The sequence below is a fragment of the Culex pipiens genome, chromosome 1 (assembly GCF_016801865.2).
Source record: "Culex pipiens pallens isolate TS chromosome 1, TS_CPP_V2, whole genome shotgun sequence".
In the NCBI taxonomy this organism is placed as follows: domain Eukaryota; kingdom Metazoa; phylum Arthropoda; class Insecta; order Diptera; family Culicidae; genus Culex; species Culex pipiens.
Window position 1 is genome coordinate 77,215,725 of NC_068937.1, and position 15,403 is coordinate 77,231,127.

The 15,403-nt window shown below is 24.6% G+C and overlaps 1 long non-coding RNA gene across 1 annotated transcript; it reads left to right on the plus strand.

Moving 5' to 3' along the window:
• Positions 1 to 2,657: 2,657 nt before the first annotated feature.
• LOC120427192 (uncharacterized) lies at positions 2,658 to 12,346 on the plus strand. The gene is made up of 5 exons (XR_005606829.2): positions 2,658 to 2,796; positions 2,874 to 2,990; positions 8,411 to 9,273; positions 9,330 to 9,487; positions 11,712 to 12,346. It is a non-coding gene; the product is annotated as an uncharacterized LOC120427192 (long non-coding RNA).
• The last annotated feature ends 3,057 nt before the right edge of the window (positions 12,347 to 15,403 follow it).

A 15,403-nucleotide genomic window follows, 5' to 3' on the forward strand; every position in this document is an offset into this window, starting at 1 on the left:
TGATTTTTTTCGCATAAAGAGCAACAAATTTAAAAATTTTGAAGATTTCGCACAATTTTGGCCAATAATCCGGATTTCCACCGGAACCGGTTACGGGAACCGACCAATGGGACCATATTTTGGGTTTTTCTAACAATTTACCGTCTAATGATACCAGAAGCATCTAAAAAGACCTAATAGAACTTAAGTTACAGTGAAAACAAAATAAAAAATATTTTTTCGACGGGGGGTGATTCATATGCAAAACTTCTGCATTGAATATCTCGAGCTAGGGTAACAATTAAGACATGGGCCAGGTTGCATTGTGTTCAGGAAGCCGATCCCTCGGGGAGTTTTTTTAATCGTCCTGCTAATCACAAAAAAAAATTTTTTGTTACGCTGTGTAATTGCCAACTCTCCTCACAGTCGACAGGACGCATCGCCAACCATGGTGGCGTCCCCCTCCGAAGCAAACCTCGTCCAAAATTCCTGCAACTGCAGCCTCGCCAAACAAGTTCCATTGTGCTGAATGTCGTTCCCTTCACCGCAATCGCGTAAGCTCGAGGAACCAATCCGCGCCATTGTCGTGATCCGCGCACGCCAGTTTAATTTTCGGACAGATATTTTGGGCCATTTTTCGGACGAATTTAAAAACGCGTGTTTCCGTGCCAAAACATACAACAAGACTGATCTATTTTCCAACCTCGATTCTCACTCTCGCATTATTCATCTCTCTCATTCTCTCTTTTGCCTCTCTCATAATCGCTCAAACTTTCCAACACAATCAAAAACATGAACTCTCTACTGTCATTTGCTCTCATCGCTCAAGCTTTCCAACACAATCAAAAACATGAACTCTACTATAATTCGCTCTCATTTTTTTTTGCTTCTCTCAACTACTACTGCCTTTAGCATGCCTACAAACACAATCAAACATTTTAATTTAACTGTAACCGCACTCATTCCCTACAATTTCGACAGATTTCACTTTGCTAGAAAATTCTGGCTAAATTCTTACAGAGTTCTGGCAGGCCTGTTAGAATCATTCTAGCAGGATTCTAGCAAAACCAGCTCTGCTAGAAATTTCCGTGACCGGGAACCCAGTCACGGCGTTCTCACAAGATTCTTACAGAATTCTAGCAGAGCGAAAATATTCTTACTAGAACTGTGCCATCATTCTGTCAGATCTTTGCAAGCATTCTCAAAGAATTCTAGCTCAAATGCAATAACCGGTTCTAGCAGAAACGGCGAAATCAACCGGTTCTGCTAGAATCCTGCTAGAATGCTGCTAGAACTGTTCTGACAGGCCAGCTGCTAGATTTCTGTAAGAATCCTGCTAGAATGAGCTGGCAGGATTTTTCTGCTAGAATCCTGCTAGAATTTGGTTAGAATAGAACGGATAGGATTTTTTGGGTGGAAAGGTTTGTTTGTTTGTTTGAAATTATCTTTATTCAAAAATCATCTCTCACAACACGTTTTTAACTAGGCACTTTTCACTTTTTCACTATAAAACTTTTAATTAAAAAAAGCAAACACTTTCTGCAGGTCTGTTCCGTGGTGGAACATTTCGGTCGTGCAGTTTTCCATGATGCGTGTGGTCATCGACGACATCTCCTGTGCTGTGCTCACCGGCCTCCCAGAAACAGTTATCTGGACTTCTCGCTTCGGGAAAATTCCGAGTCCCATCGGAAAAATTCATCTGTGAATTTAAAAGCAGAATATATTTTGGGTTGATTCGAGTTACCCAAGTTCATTTTACTTACCAAATTAGGCAGTCTCCATTCAAGGCAAAATTCAGCGTTGGAAAAAATGAACTTGCTTGAACAAGTTCAATGACAAGATGGAGATGCGGAAATCACATTCGCCCAAAGCGGTTTGGCGGAAATGACATCATTTTCGACAGATTTTGCTCTGTCAGAATTTGATCACAAAATTCTAACACAATTCTTACAGGTTTCGCTCTGTGAGAATATTCTAGCAAAACTCTAACAGAAGTCTGGCAGGCCTGCTAGAATCATTCTAGCAGGATTCTAACAGAACGACTTCTGCTAGAAATTTCCGTGACCGGGAAGGAGCAAACCGTTCCATGGTTTATCAGTCCCTGCTGGGTAGCCGTGAGTGGATTTGAGAATGTATAATAAAAGAAAGATCAGGGTTCATCATGCTTTCCTGATAGTGGTGATCACTAAGTGCAGCTATTGTTAATGGAACGACAAGAGAAACATAAATAAAATAAGAGCAATTCCATTTGACTCGACAAGCCATCATGATCGTGGAAAGAAGATGGCGGGGAGAGACGCTCAAGTAATCCGATGGCTAAATACATTTGATTCAATTCTTCATCCTCGTCGTTTGCAGAATGTTCTGTTTCAGATGTTGTTGTCCTGTTTGAGATTACTCGATGTTCGGATCAGTTGTACTTAAAATAAAAAAATCGAAATTAAAATACGTGGCACGGATGCTGGTCTACAACCGAAAACTTTATAAGTAATTGGTCTTAGTAAAAACCCATCCTACCAGTTCAGCGCTGTACCAACTAAATCCACCCCTGTTTGAAAAATGTCGCACGTCGTACGAGTTGTCGCACGGTTTTGATTTTACCGTTTCGATATCGATTGGTCGAAAGGACAACAAACGTGCGACAAACACTCGACATGCTCGACATTGTTTTTTCCATCGATTTACCTTCAATTCGACGTCGATTATCGTCGACGCAAACAGTTTGACAGTTCTCTTCAGTTGATCTTGTTCGGACTTGATCAAATCAGAAAAACAATATTGTTGTAAAGGTTCGTGAGGATTTTGGCTGGTTGATTGGTAAGTTGTGTTCCTTTTTTTGCTGGAAAGTTCCGGCCGGAGTGGGCGAGCGGATAAATCATAACATTATGTTCCAGACTTCCTGATTTCAGCCTTCGCGACGGTGGAAGAGAACGTGAAACATCGTTAACCCGGCGGATCATGCCGGAAGATGGGACGGGAAGGAACCGGTCTGCGATCGAAAGCGGATTGGGGTGAGTCGTGTTTTTTTAAACGGTGGAGGTGTGCCGGGAGGAAAAAAGAGGACGATGGAAATGTGCGTGGGGGAGGACAGGAGGGGGGATCCAAACCTAATGCAATCACAAATTCTAAACAATTAAATAATTAAAAAAATAATTCTTGAATTCTTCAATTCTACGAGCCAAAACTTTTTTTAAATCTCAAACACAAAAATTCTGAAATTCTTTACTTCTGGAATTCTAGTATTCAAAAATTTTACAATAATTAAGTAAATAAACATTATAAAACTCTAAAATTCTGAAACCTGGCTCAACTCGAGGGGGCAGCATGAAGTTTGTGGGAGTAGCGAACAGCTCTAATTCTCCATACAAACTTTGGAGAAAACCCATTCGGCTCTGTCCAAATATTTTTGAAATTTTTGAAAAATACAAAGTAAACATGTTTTTGGAGTCCCCTTGAATTGAACCTGCGCAGAAACTTTGTTGGTCGGTGTTATTTATAAAATCATAAAATTATAAATAAATAAATAAATTATTAAATAATTTAATTAATAAATTATTAAACTATTAAATTATGAAATGATGAAATTATTAAATTATTAAATTATTAAATTATTAAATTATTAAATTATTAAATTATTAAATTATTAAATTATTAAATTATTAAATTATTAAATTATTAAATTATTAAATTATGAAATTATTAAATTATTAAATTATTAAATTATTAAATTATTAAATTATTAAATTATTAAATTATTAAATTATTAAATTATTAAATTATTAAATTATTAAATTATTAAATTATTAAATTATTAAATTATTAAATTATTAAATTATTAAATTATTCAATTATTAAATTATTAAATTATTAAATTATTAAATTATTAAATTATTAAATTATTAAATTATTAAATTATTAAATTATTAAATTATTAAATTTTTAAATTATTAAATTATTAAATTATTAAATTATTAAATTATTAAATTATTAAATTATTAAATTATTAAATTATTAAATTATTAAATTATTAAATTATTAAATTATTAAATTATTAAATTATTAAATTATTAAATTATTAAATTATTAAATTATTAAATTATTAAATTATTAAATTATTAAATTATTAAATTATTAAATTATTAAATTATTAAATTATTAAATTATTAAATTATTAAATTATTAAATTATTAAATTATTAAATTATTAAATTATTAAATTATTAAATTATTAAATTATTAAATTATTAAATTATTAAATTATTAAATTATTAAATTATTAAATTATTAAATTATTAAATTATTAAATTATTAAATTATTAAATTATTAAATTATTAAATTATTAAATTATTAAATTATTAAATTATTAAATTATTAAATTATTAAATTATTAAATTATTAAATTATTAAATTATTAAATTATTAAATTATTAAATTATTAAATTATTAAATTATTAAATTATTAAATTATTAAATTATTAAATTATTAAATTATTAAATTATTAAATTATTAAATTATTAAATTATTAAATTATTAAATTATTAAATTATTAAATTATTAAATTATTAAATTATTAAATTATTAAATTATTAAATTATTAAATTATTAAATTATTAAATTATTAAATTATTAAATTATTAAATTATTAAATTATTAAATTATTAAATTATTAAATTATTAAATTATTAAATTATTAAATTATTAAATTATTAAATTATTAAATTATTAAATTATTAAATTATTAAATTATTAAATTATTAAATTATTAAATTATTAAATTATTAAATTATTAAATTATTAAATTATTAAATTATTAAATTATTAAATTATTAAATTATTAAATTATTAAATTATTAAATTATTAAATTATTAAATTATTAAATTATTAAATTATTAAATTATTAAATTATTAAATTATTAAATTATTAAATTATTAAATTATTAAATTATTAAATTATTAAATTATTAAATTATTAAATTATTAAATTATTAAATTATTAAATTATTAAATTATTAAATTATTAAATTATTAAATTATTAAATTATTAAATTATTAAATTATTAAATTATTAAATTATTAAATTATTAAATTATTAAATTATTAAATTATTAAATTATTAAATAATTAAATTATTAAATTATTAAATTAATAAATTATTAAATTATTAAATTATTAAATTATTAAATTATTAAATTATTAAATTATTAAATTAGTAAATTATTAAATTAGTAAATTATTAAATTATTAAATTATTAAATTATTAAATTATTAAATTATTAAATTATTAAATTATTAAATTATTAAATTATTAAATTATTAAATTATTAAATTATTAAATTATTAAATTATTAAATTATTAAATTATTAAATTATTAAATTATTAAATTATTAAATTATTAAATTATTAAATTATTAAATTATTAAATTATTAAATTATTAAATTATTAAATTATTAAATTATTAAATTATTAAATTATTAAATTATTAAATTATTAAATTATTAAATTATTAAATTATTAAATTATTAAATTATTAAATTATAAAACTATTAAATTATTAAATTATTAAATTATTAAATTATTAAATTATTAAATTATTAAATTATTAAATTATTAAATTATTAAATTATTAAATTATAAAATTATAAAATTATAAAATTATAAAATTATTAAATTATTAAATTATTAAATTATTAAATTATTAAATTATTAAATTATTAAATTATTAAATTATTAAATTATTAAATTATTAAATTATTAAATTATTAAATTATTAAATTATTAAATTATTAAATTATTTAATTATTAAATTATTAAATTATTAAATTATTAAATTATTAAATTATTAAATTATTAAATTATTAAATTATTAAATTATTAAATTATTAAATTATTAAATTATTAAATTATTAAATTATTAAATTATTAAATTATTAAATTATTAAATTATTAAATTATTAAATTATTAAATTATTAAATTATTAAATTATTAAATTATTAAATTATTAAATTATTAAATTATTAAATTAATAAATTATTAAATTATTAAATTATTAAATTATTAAATTATTAAATTATTAAATTATTAAATTATTAAATTATTAAATTATTAAATTATTAAATTATTAAATTATTAAATTATTAAATTATTAAATTATTAAATTATTAAATTTTTAAATTATTAAATTATTAAATTATTAAATTATTAAATTATTAAATTATTAAATTATTAAATTATTAAATTATTAAATTATTAAATTATTAAATTATTAAATTATTAAATTATTAAATTATTAAATTATCAAATTATTAAATTATTAAATTATTAAATTATTAAATTATTAAATTATTAAATTATTAAATTATTAAATTATTAAATTATTAAATTATTAAATTATTAAATTATTAAATTATTAAATTATTAAATTATTAAATTATTAAATTATTAAATTATTAAATTATTAAATTATTAAATTATTAAATTATTATTAAATTATTAAAAATTATTAAATTATTAAATTATTAAATTATTAAATTATTAAATTATTAAATTATTAAATTATTAAATTATTAAATTATTAAATTATTAAATTATTAAATTAATAAATTATTATATTATTAAATTATTAAATTATTAAATTATTAAATTAGTAAATTATTAAATTAGTAAATTATTAAATTATTAAATTATTAAATTATTAAATTATTAAATTATTAAATTATTAAATTATTAAATTATTAAATTATTAAATTATTAAATTATTAAATTATTAAATTATTAAATTATTAAATTATTAAATTATTAAATTATTAAATTATTAAATTATTAAATTATTAAATTATTAAATTATTAAATTATTAAATTATTAAATTATTAAATTATTAAATTATTAAATTATTAAATTATTAAATTATTAAATTATTAAATTATTAAATTATTAAATTATTAAATTATTAAATTATTAAATTATTAAATTATTAAATTATTAAATTATTAAATTATTAAATTATTAAATTATTAAATTATTAAATTATTAAATTATTAAATTATTAAATTATTAAATTATTAAATTATTAAATTATTAAATTATTAAATTATTAAATTATTAAATTATTAAATTATTAAATTATTAAATTATTAAATTATTAAATTATTAAATTATTAAATTATTAAATTATTAAATTATTAAATTATTAAATTATTAAATTATTAAATTATTAAATTATTAAATTATTAAATTATTAAATTATTAAATTATTAAATTATTAAATTATTAAATTATTAAATTATTAAATTATTAAATTATTAAATTATTAAATTATTAAATTATTAAATTATTAAATTATTAAATTATTAAATTATTAAATTATTAAATTATTAAATTATTAAATTATTAAATTATTAAATTATTAAATTATTAAATTATTAAATTATTAAATTATTAAATTATTAAATTATTAAATTATTAAATTATTAAATTATTAAATTATTAAATTATTAAATTATTAAATTATTAAATTATTAAATTATTAAATTATTAAATTATTAAATTATTAAATTATTAAATTATTAAATTATTAAATTATTAAATTATTAAATTATTAAATTATTAAATTATTAAATTATTAAATTATTAAATTATTAAATTATTAAATTATTAAATTATTAAATTATTAAATTATTAAATTATTAAATTATTAAATTATTAAATTATTAAATTATTAAATTATTAAATTATTAAATTATTAAATTATTAAATTATTAAATTATTAAATTATTAAATTATTAAATTATTAAATTATTAAATTATTAAATTATTAAATTATTAAATTATTAAATTATTAAATTATTAAATTATTAAATTATTAAATTATTAAATTAATAAATTATTAAATTATTAAATTATTAAATTATTAAATTATTAAATTATTAAATTATTAAATTATTAAATTATTAAATTATTAAATTATTAAATAATTAAATTATTAAATTATTAAATAATTAAATTATTGAATCGAAAATTTGACAAACACAAAATTATTATCTACAATTCTTAAATTTTATTAATTCTTATGTTTTGAAATTCTTAATTTCTAAAATTCTTAACTTCTAGAAATTTTAAATAATTTGAATATTTTCGCCAGGTAGCAAATAGGAGAAATTCTCGTATGTTTAGCAAAATAAGCACTCGCTTCTGACTCCATCCAATTTACTTATTTTAACTATTCAAACAACTAATTTTTCAAAACTTTTGATAGAAAATTGCTTGCTCACTTCTTATTGGCCGATTTATCATTTGATTTCAGTTGAAAACGCTTTTTATGAGCTGTAATTGAATGTCAAAGTGCTGATATGGCAACATTAAAGGCACGCTGGAATTAGATGCTGTTCCCCTAGTTACAGTATTTTTTTTATTATTTAATTCATTTCAGATCTGTATCAAACAGTCTCCAAACAGGACAATGAAAGTGTTGGTGGTGTTTGATTTTTAGAGAATGTCAAAATCGACATTATCAATACTAAGACCTGGAAAAAAGAACAAACTTGCGGCCGAGTACAACCTCTGAGTGAAAGCGATGGAGGTGAACGAACTACTCACGGGGCAGCACACGAATTCTACCGAATTGGCCATCATCAAGCGAAATTTGGAAAATTGTGACTGCAGTGATAGTGAATATTTGGAAAACAAAGTGCCAGGCCAGTGAAAACTAATAGATATCAATAAAAATCAGCAAAACAACAAATAAAATGAATTTTATTTCGAAAATAACCTAAAAATTCCGAAATGACAGCACACGACAATAGCACGACATCCTAAATAACAAAACCGTGCGACGTCGGTCGAATGTCGTACGACAATGTCGAACAATTTCGATGATCGATCGCACGACAAATACGACATTTTGGTGCAAAAACGTATGACATTCGTGCGAATGTCGCACGACATTGTCGTGCGACGTCTTACGATTGCACGTACGACAAACGACGGACGTCGGACGGACTTTTCAGTCAGGGCCCTGTTTGAAAAATGTCGCACGTCGTACGAGCTGTCGCGCGGTTTTGATTTTACCGTTTCGATATCGATTGGTCGAAAGGACGACAAACACTCGACATGCCCGACATTGTTTTTTCCATCGATTTTCCTTCAATTTGACTTCACGATTTTCGTCGACGCAGTTTGACAGTTCTCTTCAGTTGGTCTTGTTTGGACTTGATCAAATCAGAGAAACTTTGAACCGAATCGAACCAGTTTACGTTGTTGAAAAGTTTCGTGTGGATTTTGGCCGGTTGATTGGTAAGTAGCGTTGCTTTTTTGCGATCGACTTTATCACAGCAATATTTATATTCCAGATTTCCTGATTTCGGCCTTCGTGGTGGAGGTGGAGGAGAACGGGTCACATTGTTGCTCCGGCGGGCCATGCCGGAAGACGGGAAGGGGAGCACCCAGTCTGTGATCGAGGAAGCGGATTGGTGTTTATTGGGAGGTGGCGATGCGTGGTTTTTATACGGTGAGTTGTGTTTTTGAAACGATAGAGGGGGTGTGCATCCCATTAGGACGACGGAAAATAAATGAGGACGATGAAAGTGTGCGGGGGAGAAGGGGGTGGGGGAGGGGGGGACTGGAGAATTAAAAACCTGAAACCATCACAAATTCTAAACAATAATATTCTTTTTTTCAATTCTGAATCTTTTCAATTCCACAATTAAAATTTTCTAAGATTCTAATAAATATAAAATAATACAATTAAAAGGTATGGTTTCGTTCAAAAATATGATAAAAATTCAAAATATATAAAAATTATAAAATTATTTCTATTCAATTCAATTCTGTTTATTTCTTTGGTTATCTTGGTTATCTTTTAACAATACACTCAAACCCCGATGGTTTGACACCAACTGTTGTCAAACGAACGAGGTCACTTTTTAGTTTGACACCCCTTTTATACGAAGTTCACACACACTGCCAAACATTTGTTTTGATAGTGTGCGTGAGCCCCATGTTAAAAGTGACAGTTTGTCACTTTTTAGTTTGACTTTGAAAACATGAAAATAAAATTATAAAATTATAAAATTATAAAATTATAAAATTATAAAATTATAAAATTATAAAATTATAAAATTATAAAATTATAAAATTATAAAATTATAAAATTATAAAATTATAAAATTATAAAATTATAAAATTATAAAATTATAAAATTATAAAATTATAAAATTATAAAATTATAAAATTATAAAATTATAAAATTATAAAATTATAAAATTATAAAATTATAAAATTATAAAATTATAAAATTATAAAATTATAAAATTATAAAATTATAAAATTATAAAATTATAAAATTATAAAATTATAAAATTATAAAATTATAAAATTATAAAATTATAAAATTATAAAATTATAAAATTATAAAATTATAAAATTATAAAATTATAAAATTATAAAATTATAAAATTATAAAATTATAAAATTATAAAATTATAAAATTATAAAATTATAAAATTATAAAATTATAAAATTATAAAATTATAAAATTATAAAATTATAAAATTATAAAATTATAAAATTATAAAATTATAAAATTATAAAATTATAAAATTATAAAATTATAAAATTATAAAATTATAAAATTATAAAATTATAAAATTATAAAATTATAAAATTATAAAATTATAAAATTATAAAATTATAAAATTATAAAATTATAAAATTATAAAATTATAAAATTATAAAATTATAAAATTATAAAATTATAAAATTATAAAATTATAAAATTATAAAATTATAAAATTATAAAATTATAAAATTATAAAATTATAAAATTATAAAATTATAAAATTATAAAATTATAAAATTATAAAATTATAAAATTATAAAATTATAAAATTATAAAATTATAAAATTATAAAATTATAAAATTATAAAATTATAAAATTATAAAATTATAAAATTATAAAATTATAAAATTATAAAATTATAAAATTATAAAATTATAAAATTATAAAATTATAAAATTATAAAATTATAAAATTATAAAATTATAAAATTATAAAATTATAAAATTATAAAATTATAAAATTATAAAATTATAAAATTATAAAATGTTAAAAGTCAAAAATTCCTAAATTGTAAAATGTAGAACTCTTATATTTTCAAATTGTATTATTCTTAAAATTCTTGATATTTTCAAAATATCAAAGATTTTATTTTTATTTTCAAAATATTCAGATATTTTAAATTTTAACGATTCTAACATTAAAACATTTCAAAATTGTTTAAAAACTTTAAAGTTCATTGCTTTTTTAACCCTTTCAAGCCTGATGGGTCATATATGACCCAAAAATGAAAATTTTCAAAACTAGCCTATAATTTTCGTATGGTCTTAAGAATCATTTTCCCATCATCAGATTAAAAAATATTTTTTTGAAAATTCAGGCTCGAAAAGGTTAAAGCAAGGACTTCAGAGTCCCAAGAAACACATGCACTTTAAATTAAAAAAGAAAACAAAATTCTCCATACAAATTTTTGTAAAAAATCAACATGCGTTGATGTTGATTTTTTATCTGAAATTAAAAATGTTTGAATTTTTGTTGTTGTGTTAAACAATTTTTTTTCTACAAATTTACAAGTTTAAATTGACTACATTTTTTTTATTTTACATTGAAGGTAAAATTTTACATTTCTAGTTATGTTTTTGGATGATTTAGCCGATTGACGTAATCTTTTTTCAGGTAACCAAAAATATTCCAATCGAATCCTGCTGACAACCCAGCGTTTCCGTGTTGTCCCACGGAACGGAAGCTGTAACGATCGCAAAAACACCTGCACCAGAAGTGCGTAAACCAACGTTGTCCCGTAGGCCATCAATCTGTGGGAATTGAATGGAAGCGCCGCTCCAGTGCCGTATCTACACGCTGGCGTTGACTCCAAAAGATGGCTGACAAAGTCCGGCCAAGATGCCGAAGCGACGAGATGAGCTGAAAGGCCAACCGGAAGACAACGCCAAAAACCACGTGAAGATCGCGACACACAATAAGTAAAATTAATGAATGTTTGTGAAATCGAGTGAATATGATTAATTTACAGAAAAAATACATCTAATAATAATTAAAAATAAAAAAACGTTTATTTTTACTGCAACATAACCTAAAAACCCGATAAAAACAGCACACGACAAAGGCACGACAACCTAAATAACAAAACCGTGCGACGTCGGTCGAATGTCGTACGACAATGTCGAACAATTTCGATGATCGATCGCACGACAAATACGACATTTTGGTGCAAAAACGTATGACATTCGTGCGAAAGTCGCACGACATTGTCGTGCGACGTCGTACGATTGCACGGACGACAAACGACGGACGTCCGATGGACTTTTCAGTCAGGGACGCTGCATCAAACTGACTGATCTCAACGAGCTTGCGACAAAACAAGATCAGCACCCTCAGGACATCGGAATGGGCTGTCATGACGAGTTTGCCAGATGCGTTGGGAGCTTGGACTGAAGTGCTACGGTGCAAGTGGTGATAGTCAAGCTTTTAACGAAGATCCCAGCACGAAAGCAAGTGGACCTTCACAGTTGATGAAAGTGGTGCCAAGCTCTGGTCCAGTTGCCCCAACATCGCCACTTGTTAAAAGCTACGGTACGGGTTGAACTGCTCCGGCAGACTTCTGGTCACAGTAGGTCAAATAACCCGAGCATGGGTAAATAACAAGAGAAATGCGTAATAATACCTTTCTCTGGTATCAATACCAAATTTTGGTATTCCTGGATCATTTAAAATTTGTCTTAAGGATTATGCAAGAGCAAAATGTGCTATCATACCAATTTAAGGTATTGTTTTGATATTGCAAAATTGCCAAATTTGTCAATGGACGAACACCACATTTTGTTATTCTTTTGGTATTACAGTGTTTTATCAAATTCCTCTGAAACTATGGGAAAATTTTGACCAATTTTGACAAAATAATTAATTTTGCGCTAAAATGATGTCTCTAAGCGAATGCTTTCATTGAAAACCGGAAATTTCAAACTTGATTTTAAACATTTTTGATATACCCTCTAAAGAAATGACTTGAAATTGTGGAAAATTGTCTAAGTCAGGATGACACAATTTGATATTATTTTGGTATTGAAAGGTTTTATCAAATTCCTCTGAAACTATGGGAAATTTTTTATAAATTTTGACAAGATAATTAATTTTGCGCTAAAATGACATGAAACCCAAGGCTGTTAATGCTGATTTTAATTTTTTTATATACCCACTAATTTTTTTTAAAAACGTTGAATATTCTCTAAGTTGGGATAACCAAATACTTTGAAAAACGAGTTAATCGACAGATTATAGAATTTTGGTGAGTTTCAATCCAGTTTCATTTTAATAACACTTATTTTTCAATCTTGTTATTTTTCAGAATCTTCAAAAATTTCAAGCACAGGCCGTTCATCAATGACAAATGCATTCGATGTGGTGAATAATATTACCACAGACAAACAGACGGGACACTCGAGTGCCGAACCATCGTCCTCCAAAAACGGTTATTTCAAATGCAATTTTGTTTCGGCATCCACTCACCCGGCGCTGATGGCGCTGCTGTCGTGACAGCTCGCCCGTCTATTCTCAGTGTGTGTGAAGCGTGTTTTTGTTTTTATTTGTTTTTAAGTTGAGCGTGAGCACGTGCGAAGCAGCAAATGAGAGCACAAATATTTATGGAATTCTGGAATTCTAACCGTGAATCAAAATCCAGGCTTTCCAGGACAAAATTGGGGCAGTCTGCCTGCCGATGACGAGGTTGCTGCTGAGGCAACCTGCTTACCCTTCGTGGCCTGCTGCTCAGATTGCTGCTGCTGGTCGTCCTTTTGGCGATGTTGCGCCACTCAATCTCTTTTTCCAGTTCAGTTTCTTCGTTTTTTGGAATCTTTGCCACTTTTTGCTTTTGTTGTTTGACGCAACTTAACTGCGCCGTGGACACGTTCCCCGGGGAAATTTTCAAAACGCCCATCTTGGGGATTATTTCCGGTAGGTTTGAATTGGATTTATCTATTTCGCGGCCACTACTGATGTTTTCGTGACCAGGGGCATCTTGTTGATGATGGTGTTAGGTGTAATGATTCGAGGTTTCGGTGGAGGAGAAACCTTCGACAGAACTTGGTAGCAACTGGGAGGACCAGTGATTTGGTCTCTGTCGTTGCGGTTGTAGTGCGTCGTTGCTGGTGCTGCCGCATGATTTGGCTCATAAGGTTCTGTTATTGGAAACGGAACCAATCTGCCGTCATCTTCGACCTTCGGTGTTGATTTTTATTCTTTTCATCGAGTAACAACAACAAAATTATTTCGATCAGCTGTTGATGTTTACAATCGTTTAGGCTTGATTATCTCACGCATACACTGACGTGGCACATGACAGTTATGGGTTTGTATTGGTATGTTTGGGCTGCGCTTCGGCATCAGCTCACCAGGCAGCGCTGGCGTCGCCGTGATTTGGTGATTTGATGAAGGACGATGGATTTCAAAAATAATTTGTATGGAGAGTCACGTCTGTTTGTCTGTGATATTACTAAGAACAACATGGAATCATCAGCTGAGTAGATTTGGCTGTTGCATATGGTTCATTTCCGTTTTTTCACTAACTGCAACTGCTGCACTAAAAATGGTATGAAAATACCAAATTTTGGTTTTACTTATGCAAATACCAGCGAACGAAATGTGCTCTTGGTTGCCCAGTAATAGATGGTAAAATACCATGAAATCACAGCAAAATCATGTATGTGTAAGGCTACCAACTGTACGGATTTTTTCCTTACCGTACGGATTTTCGACTCTCTTCGCGGATTTTTAACAAGCTGAAATTGTTGTACGGAATTTTTTGCAGAATACAAATTTGTACGGAATTTTAAAAACTTAAAAAAAATTGCTTTTTTGATGTGGCCAAAGCTTTGCCAACTAGACATTTTTATTTAACTGTCAGTTTGATTTTAATTCAATAGTTTTCATGTTTGCCTCGGTTCAAAGTTGATTAACAATAAGGCCGATGCAAACAAATTTCAAAGTTTTTGTCCCTCGGCTCTGGCCGGGATCGAGGGGGGGGGAGGGGGGGCGTATAATATAATAAAAAAATATAAATATTGAAATAACAAGCCATACTTTCAACAGTTGCATGGAAAAGGTGTTTTAAATTGCATTAGTTCAGTTGTTTTGCAATCATTAGTTTTCAAAAATATAAGATTTGACGAAAACAAAAATTTTAGCTAAGAAAAAAAAACATTTTGCGATGATAAATATTGAAAATTTTCAAAAATTCAAAAGATTTTCAAATCAACCCAAACATGCTAAACGCAGGGGAATGTTTTTTAAATTAATTTCAGCTGATTGCACATCAATTTCCATTGAAATTTTTAAGTTTTTTGAAAAAAAAAATT